Source organism: Amphiura filiformis, chromosome 18 (assembly GCF_039555335.1).
Source record: "Amphiura filiformis chromosome 18, Afil_fr2py, whole genome shotgun sequence".
Taxonomy (NCBI): domain Eukaryota; kingdom Metazoa; phylum Echinodermata; class Ophiuroidea; order Amphilepidida; family Amphiuridae; genus Amphiura; species Amphiura filiformis.
The window spans coordinates 14,391,584-14,400,104 of NC_092645.1; positions in this window are offsets into that span (position 1 = coordinate 14,391,584).

Genomic DNA, 8,521 nt, shown 5'->3' on the forward strand with positions numbered 1-8,521 from the left:
AACGTTAATAATGTTTTCAAAAATATTCCAAATAATTGGACTTTGTCCTTTTTGCAGTACTTACATCAAGTCTTTAATAAGCTATTCACGTCTGAGTAAGCTATAATTCGACATAAATCAGAATTTGATTCAAATCTAAATTTGATGTTATAATATTGTTTTTAATATTGTGAACCCAACGCGAGTAGCGACTACAAAGCACTACCCTAGAACGGTTGGTATTTTTTTCATAGCATTCTGCAAGTATTATAAAAAGATCTAGTCTTTGAAGGTCATCTTAATTTAATAGTTCATCTCAAAGCCCATTAGTAAAATCACCCTTTTTTGCGCGTTAAATCTGCTGGATTGAGTAATATTTTTGTTGGCCACTGTTTAATTTTTTCCCAAATCCACAATACAAAAATCTCACGTCTGACATCGTCAGACTTCAAAATCTGAGGAGATGAAAAGGTTGTCAAAAAGCTCGTCGCACAGATAAAAGAAAATTGAGTAAAAAAACAAACCCTAAAAACACCCGCATTCTGCATTAGGTTTTTTAACTTGGGAAGGGCTTTGAGACGAACTATTAAATTAAGATGGCCTTAGCGGATTTATTACAGTATTCGCTGTTGTAGTCCGACGTCACTTCCTGCCGAGGTCACAACTACTTCCGTAGTGATGGATCAAGCGGTTGCATAACAACGCTATCTGTGCTGTACACGTCGATGCTCTGCTGTTTGAAAATCAAGTTTTAGCCATTTCTTATGAGTTTCACTGCCTAGTAAGCTTTTGCAAGATGTTTTCCTTCTGAAATCATGAGGTTTCAGGTCTTAAATATGACTGGTAATTTAAAAAATGTGATTTATAAATTCCACACATTGATATCGCCAATGCGGTTCTCATGAAAGCGTGATCCAGTCGCTATGGTAACGCCCCGGGGTCACCAATATGACGTCATGTCTACGATAGCGAATTGTTGATGACGAAGTAACGTGAATAAGTAATAGATTAGAATCAGAATAAGATGCGACGTGTTTGATATATGTTCGTGTTTACAAAGTTTAACCATCCCTGCGCATACATCGCATATTTGCTCCGGTATTTAGTTATTTGCCCAAGTAAGCAAAAACAGTGCTATAATGAATATTTTAAAAGAAATTAGGCCAATCAGATTTATTACTGTAACTTTTTAGATAATTTATACACAGAATTAATGTAAATGTTATGTCAAGCAAACACAAAACGTGTTGTAGAAAACGTTTAAATGTCGTTTTAAGAAGAATTTAAAAACAATTTTGAAAACTTGATGCCATAATGTTTTTTAAATGTTGATAAAATATTTGGCAAAAATGTTTGCAAAAAATGTTTTGCAATAACATTTTGAAAACATTATTGTTGCTGTTGTATTTCTAAAACATTTCGATCATGGTAATGGGCTATTCCATTTAAAATCCACACTATTCCTGTGGAAGATTTTGGAAATATATAACAGAGTGAGTATGAATTTCAAGTGGAATTAACATTTTAGGCAGTTGCATTTGAATTTCATACACCATTTGAGAAAGATTCAACTTGAATCTTTCCTTGGGGGAGATAACGAGTTTCAAATGGAGCTGTTAATGTGTTAATTACATTAGAAATTCATACTCCCCCTGTGGAAGATACTTCCAAAATCTTCCACAGGGGTTGTGTGGATTTTAAATGGAATAGTCCAATGTCAGATTGTATATACACAATACCCTGTATATCATGAGAGAACTGTGTCTGGTATCGAATGGTTCACCCATAGAAAATCCAAAAATACTGCGGTAGAAATAAATAGTGTACTAGAAATGTATAATTTGTGAATTATATCGTTTAAAAACGTGAGTTGTATTTGAATGTTATTTAAGCAAATATATATTTTGAAAAAAATTACTTATTATTAAAAGAAACTGTATTAAAATATACCATTATATTTTTTTGAATTCCTTTTTCTCCATGTCAGATGAAATATTTATCTAGATTTTGTCATGTTGATTCAGCACCAACCAATTCCAAACCTTTGACCTTATGTCACTTACTCACATATAACCTAATGTAAGGCAATATTCAAGTCAAAATGTTCGGCCCAGTGTCACTTAAGAGACACGAATAAGGTAAATTCAGTCAATATAGTTATTGAACAAGGATACTTCGTTCTTGCATACAAACCACTTATATATTCATCCCGTTTAGGTATTATTTATTTATTTATTTTATTCATCTGGCAATTAACAACAAAATTGAGACAAAACAACAAATTGGGTCTACTGAGCTGCCGGGGAACACTGAAAGCACAAAAGAGCACTGTCACCACAAGGCGCAGCGCTCCCAACTCAGCAGACCACACACATACAAATCATATAGCAAAAAATACAAAAAGGCATCAATACAAATTAATCATCATGCTCCAAATAGTGAGATTTGAGTTGAGATTTAAAAGTAGACTTGTTACAGGTGAGATATGAGTCTCTGACATCGGATGGAATTGAAGACCATAACACTGGAAAATTAACTAAAAGACAGTTTTTGTAAGCATCTGTTTTAGGAGTGATTGATTGTTTAAAAATCAAAGCTTCATGTCTCGTATTAACACACCACCTGGAAAAAAGAAAGGGATTGGCATTAGTAAGACATGAACAAGCGAATGAAACAGACAAATAAGTCCTTCTAGTTTTCAAAGTTGTGAGATTTAGAGTTCTGAGTCTGTCCTCATATGAATGATCCCCCCTACGTTGACAAAGAATTGACCTAGTAGCACGATGCTGTTTTTGTTCCAATTTATCAATATTACATTTCTTGTAAACATTCCAAACAGGCGAGCAGTAATCTAATATTGGCAAAATGAGCGACTGGTAAAGTTTGAGTAGAACATAGGAGTTCTTACTTCCCGCGACAATTCTGGTAAAACCAAGTAATTTATTGCACTTTTTGACAATGTTGTTGACGTGAGAATTCCACGAAAGATCACTGGAGACTGTTACACCCAAGAGACGAAGGTTATCAGTAGTAGCAAGACTAGTATTATTGACGTGGTAGGCAGGAACAGGTTTGTTTTTGCGCCTGCTAATGCACATGACTTGGCATTTAGATGGATTTAATTGAAGAGCGTTATTGTTTGACCACCAGTTTAATTTATCCAGATCTGATTGCAATATAGTAATATCCGTGTCATCTTTAATGATCCTAAAAATGAACGTGTCATCAGCATAAGCGTACATGGGAGACTGAAGATGAAGATGAAGATCGTTAACGTATATATTAAACAAAAGTGGGCCCAAAACAGATCCCTGAGGGACCCCAGATAATACATTGGTCCACTCAGAACTAGCACCGCGAAACATGACACGTTGTCGACGGCCAGTAAGGAAAGATGTTATCCATTGCAATAAAGGTCCGCGAATGCCGTAGGTCTTATGAAGCTTTTTAATGAGCACATGGTGTGAAATAGCGCGACAAATGCGCGGCTGTAATCCACGGATATAAGATCGATACGCGCAGTTGGATTATTACCCATTGTGTGCAACGGAATAAAACTCAGGTAATCCATACATCATAGTTTAATTCCTTAAACAAAATGGCCGATACCAAAATGAAACGATACCTATTATGGTAAATGTGGCATTTAAGACAAACGACATCTGAACCCTAACCCTAACCCCTAACTATAACCTCTAACCACTAACCATTGACCCTAATTTGCATATGGTGATGTTTCTGTCTTTAATGCCACATATATCTACCACCTAAACAATCCGCAACACACGAAAATTAAGCCAGTAACGCGTGTTCTTCCATAACATATCTAATTGAATATTCATGATATACATGTATAGCAATGATACGTTATTGTGAGGTGAACAATTAGGGAGCCAAAGAGTCTCTATTAGTTGCCGAGTAATGAGCACGTGTTGCTATTTTTATTTAATCATTTTTTAATCGGTAAGTCACGAACTGCCAAAATAATCAAGTTAAAAGGAGCTGTTGGAAACTGCCTATCCACAAAAATAAACTCTGTAGTTGAATTCAAATATGGTTAATGGCATGAGCTTTCGATCCTAGCAGGATCTCTGTCAAATGCAGATCCGGCTTTATTAAAGATCCCGCTAGGATCGTCGATCGAAACCTCAAGCCATTAGGCAAATTTGAAAATTTGCAGTTTTTATTTCATACTAACAGAGGGCGTGCTAAAAGTAAACACACGTCAACTCTTTTATACAATAGGTTGTTCATCTTTTTTCCCATGTTCATGATGACTTATCTGCTAGCTCTATTGACTAGCTCGGGAATGTGCGTGTGTGATTGGTTAAATGTGATGTAATCGACTACAGTCAATGCAGTATGCAATCAAGATACTCGGCAGGACAAAAGGTCTTAATGAGATTAGATATGAAAAAGATAAAAAAAACAAAATATCAATGCTTTTCAATAAAACCACGTTTTGTATAAGGGTGTGTCAAAATGAATTCGGGTGCTATTGTAAGGACATACTATTGTACATTTAAAATGAAGCATCTTTAATTTGTATAAAATAATTATAATATACTAATATTGTTCCAATGCTAAAGGAGTGTAAAGTAAATTATTATATTTAAACATTAATATTTAAAACATGAAATTATAAGAATGAATGTATAATCTCTTTTCTGAAAAGACGCTAAATCGTTCAGGATCAGACATACGTCTTCAATGAGAGTAATCAAAAGACATGGGCGTAGCCATGATGGGGTGGTGGGTTTTTTTTTGGGGGGGGGCTGATTTTGAAATTTTGAGGAGATGGACCTTTTAAGACATGCTCTCACAGTGGAACTTTTTGGCATTTGGTGATATTTTTGGGGGTGGGGGCGCGGGCCGTTCCACCTGTCTAAGACCCTGTCAACAGAGTTGTAACGAGTCGTGACTCTTGAGGTCAAATTCTGTGACTGATTTGAGTGACTCTTAGTGACTCGCCAGCTTGCCCAAGGTATTTGACGAGGATAAGTTGGCTTTGTGCTCGGTTGTGCACATTATTGACGGTACCGTACTTCTTGACACACCTTTACATTATACTCCGGGCACTGGATTGGTGCATATCTCGATTGACTTGAATCGACTCGAGGTAAACAATAGGCTATTAAAATGACATGACTCAAGTGGAGTGTAGGTGACTCGTACATTGTGACTATTCCATCAAGAGGTCGATCCGTCATGTAATTATTTCGTGTAAGCTAATCCTAACCCTAAGCCTAATCCTAACCCTAACCCTAACCCTAATCCTAACCCTAACCCTAACCCTAATCCTAACCCTAACCCTAATTTCGTGTATAATTACATGAAGGAGTAACCCAACAACGTTGGAGCTTGAGCGAAAAGAAAACGTTGGGTATTTTTGGAGGGTCAGTATAAGGGGATAACCCTTATAGTGACGCTCTAAAAATACCCAACAACAACAGCAACGAAACAAGTAAAGTTAGTTTTCCGTATTAACTGATAAGGACAAACATACCCAACAACAACATCCACGAAACAAATAAAGTTAGTGTTCCGTATTAATTGATAAGGATGTTGATGTAGTAGGCTAGAACATTCAAGGTAAAAACTTTGAACAATACCGCTGTCAAATTTTTGGCAAATGTTGCCATAATGTTTTATTGCCCGCCAATGTTTTTGAGAGCCAATTGAGAGCAACTAACTGATACCCTTTTTGAGGTAACTTTTGCATCCCCTTGCAAAATTCCAAAGACAAGAATTGTTTAAATGGTGAATCAAAAATGAACCAAATCCTTTGATATTTTGTTTTAAATTTTTATTTACCCTCATTCTTCATACGCATACTGACCCAATTTCGGATAACTGTCTTCCGAATTGTCATACATCGTTGTCATTTACTCAATTTGAAGATATTGTTTTGACTTTTGATACATTCAGGATTCAAAGTAAATGATGACTTTGATGTTTGAGACAAATTATTTACCTAGAGTAAAGTATAACAATACATTACTGACCGACTGGGACGCAAGGTCAACATAACCCTACCTAGACAAATACTAACAATAGACCAAACAGTATATCTCCTCAACTAAAGTATATTGTGCGATCTCTTAAATTGAATTGGTTAATTGTTCACAACTGATTGTTTTTGCCATACCGTAAAACCTCGTCTACAAGCATATAGAGTGCTTCGGATGAAAGCTACATTAATCCAGGCGCCATTATGGAGTTTGAGCAAATAAATTACGGATTCAAGCATATACAAACAAGTATTATTTTAAGACCAATCTATTGTATTTGTATATTTACGCTTGCTTGGAATTAATTTAGCTTTCATAAAAAACACCATATATGCTTGTAGACGGGGTTTTACGGTATTTGTAAACATGTGCCTACTTACACCTAATAACAATCGACTGTTTGTATTTGTACAATTTTGAATTTAATGTCGTAATTACGACATTAAGTCTCTCATACTAAGAGCTCCACGGTAAATGGCCAAGATAAAGCACTTGGGCTTTCTTTCTTTTACCTCAATATTTCGGTTCAAAATGTACAGAACACCTACTGACAGTAATAACTAGTATTATTGTTATATCACACAAAACCAAAATAAAATTTGATGAAAATCATACATTATGGGTTTAAGTGTAATCACTTGTTTCAGGCTGTTGTTGTTGTTTTGATTTTGTTTTTGTTTTTGTTATTTTGTGATTTGTTTTTCGATTTTAGGAATAATAAATCCGTTAATATACAGTAAATGTTACCAATGTTTTGTCCTATAAAATGTAAAGTGTTTTTTGCATCTGCTATTTCAATATTCATCTGACTTTTTTTGCCTTTTTGTGTGGACTCCTAGAGATAAAATAAATGTTATTAATGTAAACATGGATCACCTAAAAGCTCTATTGAAATGTCTGATAACCTGTGTGTTACATTGAGTGCACTGACTGGGCTGCATCTTGAAAGAAAGCAAATGAATACATAATGTTTACATCAATAGAAGGATACAGTTACTACCACCTGAATAGAAAGTAAAAATAATATAACAGGAAACGAAAATGTTCTTTACATTCATAAAATAAATTTATATTAAAGTTTACCAACACCAATAATCAATTTAACTTGATTTACACGCAGTTGTTATGGCAACGTAGATGTAATTTTCCACCAATATTAAATAAGTTGAAATAATTTCTCTCGCATATCACTCAAACAATTTACTGTGGTGTAAGAGTTGCCTAGGGTATGTGAGCCAATGGAGACAAAAGGGTATTTTGTAATATTATTTTTTAAGGTCAAAGTTCAAATGTAATACGTGACAGATTATACCTTTAAATAATTACAGTAAATTATTATTATTCGCTGGTTTCTTTTTACGTATATGAGTGGTGATGTGTGATGAATTATCGAGGATATTACGTATAAAAAAGAGAGAATACTTTGCAGTTTGCTTATTGTGTTATTTTCATTATTGATACATGTATTCAATAGTCTTGAAAAATAAAACTAGTTTATTATTTGTTGTATGTATATGGTAAAAAATACGTCTCAGAGCTGTCTCGCGCGTTTATTTTTTTCGGTGGATATTTGTCTCCGAAAAATTGACCAATTTAATTTGTTTCACAATTTCAATTATTAAATTTTAATATCGGTCAAAATATGTATTATTGTGTGATTATCACTTTAATTATAAATATTTCATTACGCGTATAAAAGAATAGAAGTTTTGACATTTATGAGCATATTTGTTTTGACTGAGTTTGAGTCTAGGGAAAAAGATGTAACAGCATTCCGCACTATGTTTTTGCCTTGTGGTTTATTTAATTGTGTGAATCACTTTTAATCTTTCATAGTTTCATAGTAGCGTCAATATTCCAGTAAGTTTCTGTTCATTGATGACATATCTTGACTTACATATTCCTCAAAGAACTAAAATAATATTAGCCAGAGATGAATACACTTCTGTATAATTGTGGCTTTTAAATAAAGTAAATTGCTCGCTAACATATAAGTTAAGGTAAATTGTGTAATTAATGGTTAACTCAACACCATGGAGTTATTTTTAGAACTAAGTAAGTTATTATGATAAATGTAACTATAACTTCGGATATACGGGTAAATCAATAGAAATAAGCATTATACAATATATATATTACATATATATAAGCATATATTTGTATGTATATATAAAGAGAGAAATACGTAAGAATGGAGACCTATCGTGTGTTGTGAATAATTTATTATAAATATTATAATATTGCTGGTTCCTAATCTAAAAGACGAATTAAATACGAATAAAAATAATAAATAAAAAGAATTAAATTAAGGTAATTCATTAAAACAAAATGAAATGAAATATAATAAAATGAAATAAAATAAAATAAAACGAAACAAAATTAAATTAAATTAAATTAAATTAAATTAAATTAAATTAAATTAAATTAAATTAAATTAAATTAAATTAATTCAAATTGAACTAAATTAGGTTTAATTTGTTTGAACTAAATCAAATAAATGAATAAATTAATATAATAGATAGATAAATAAA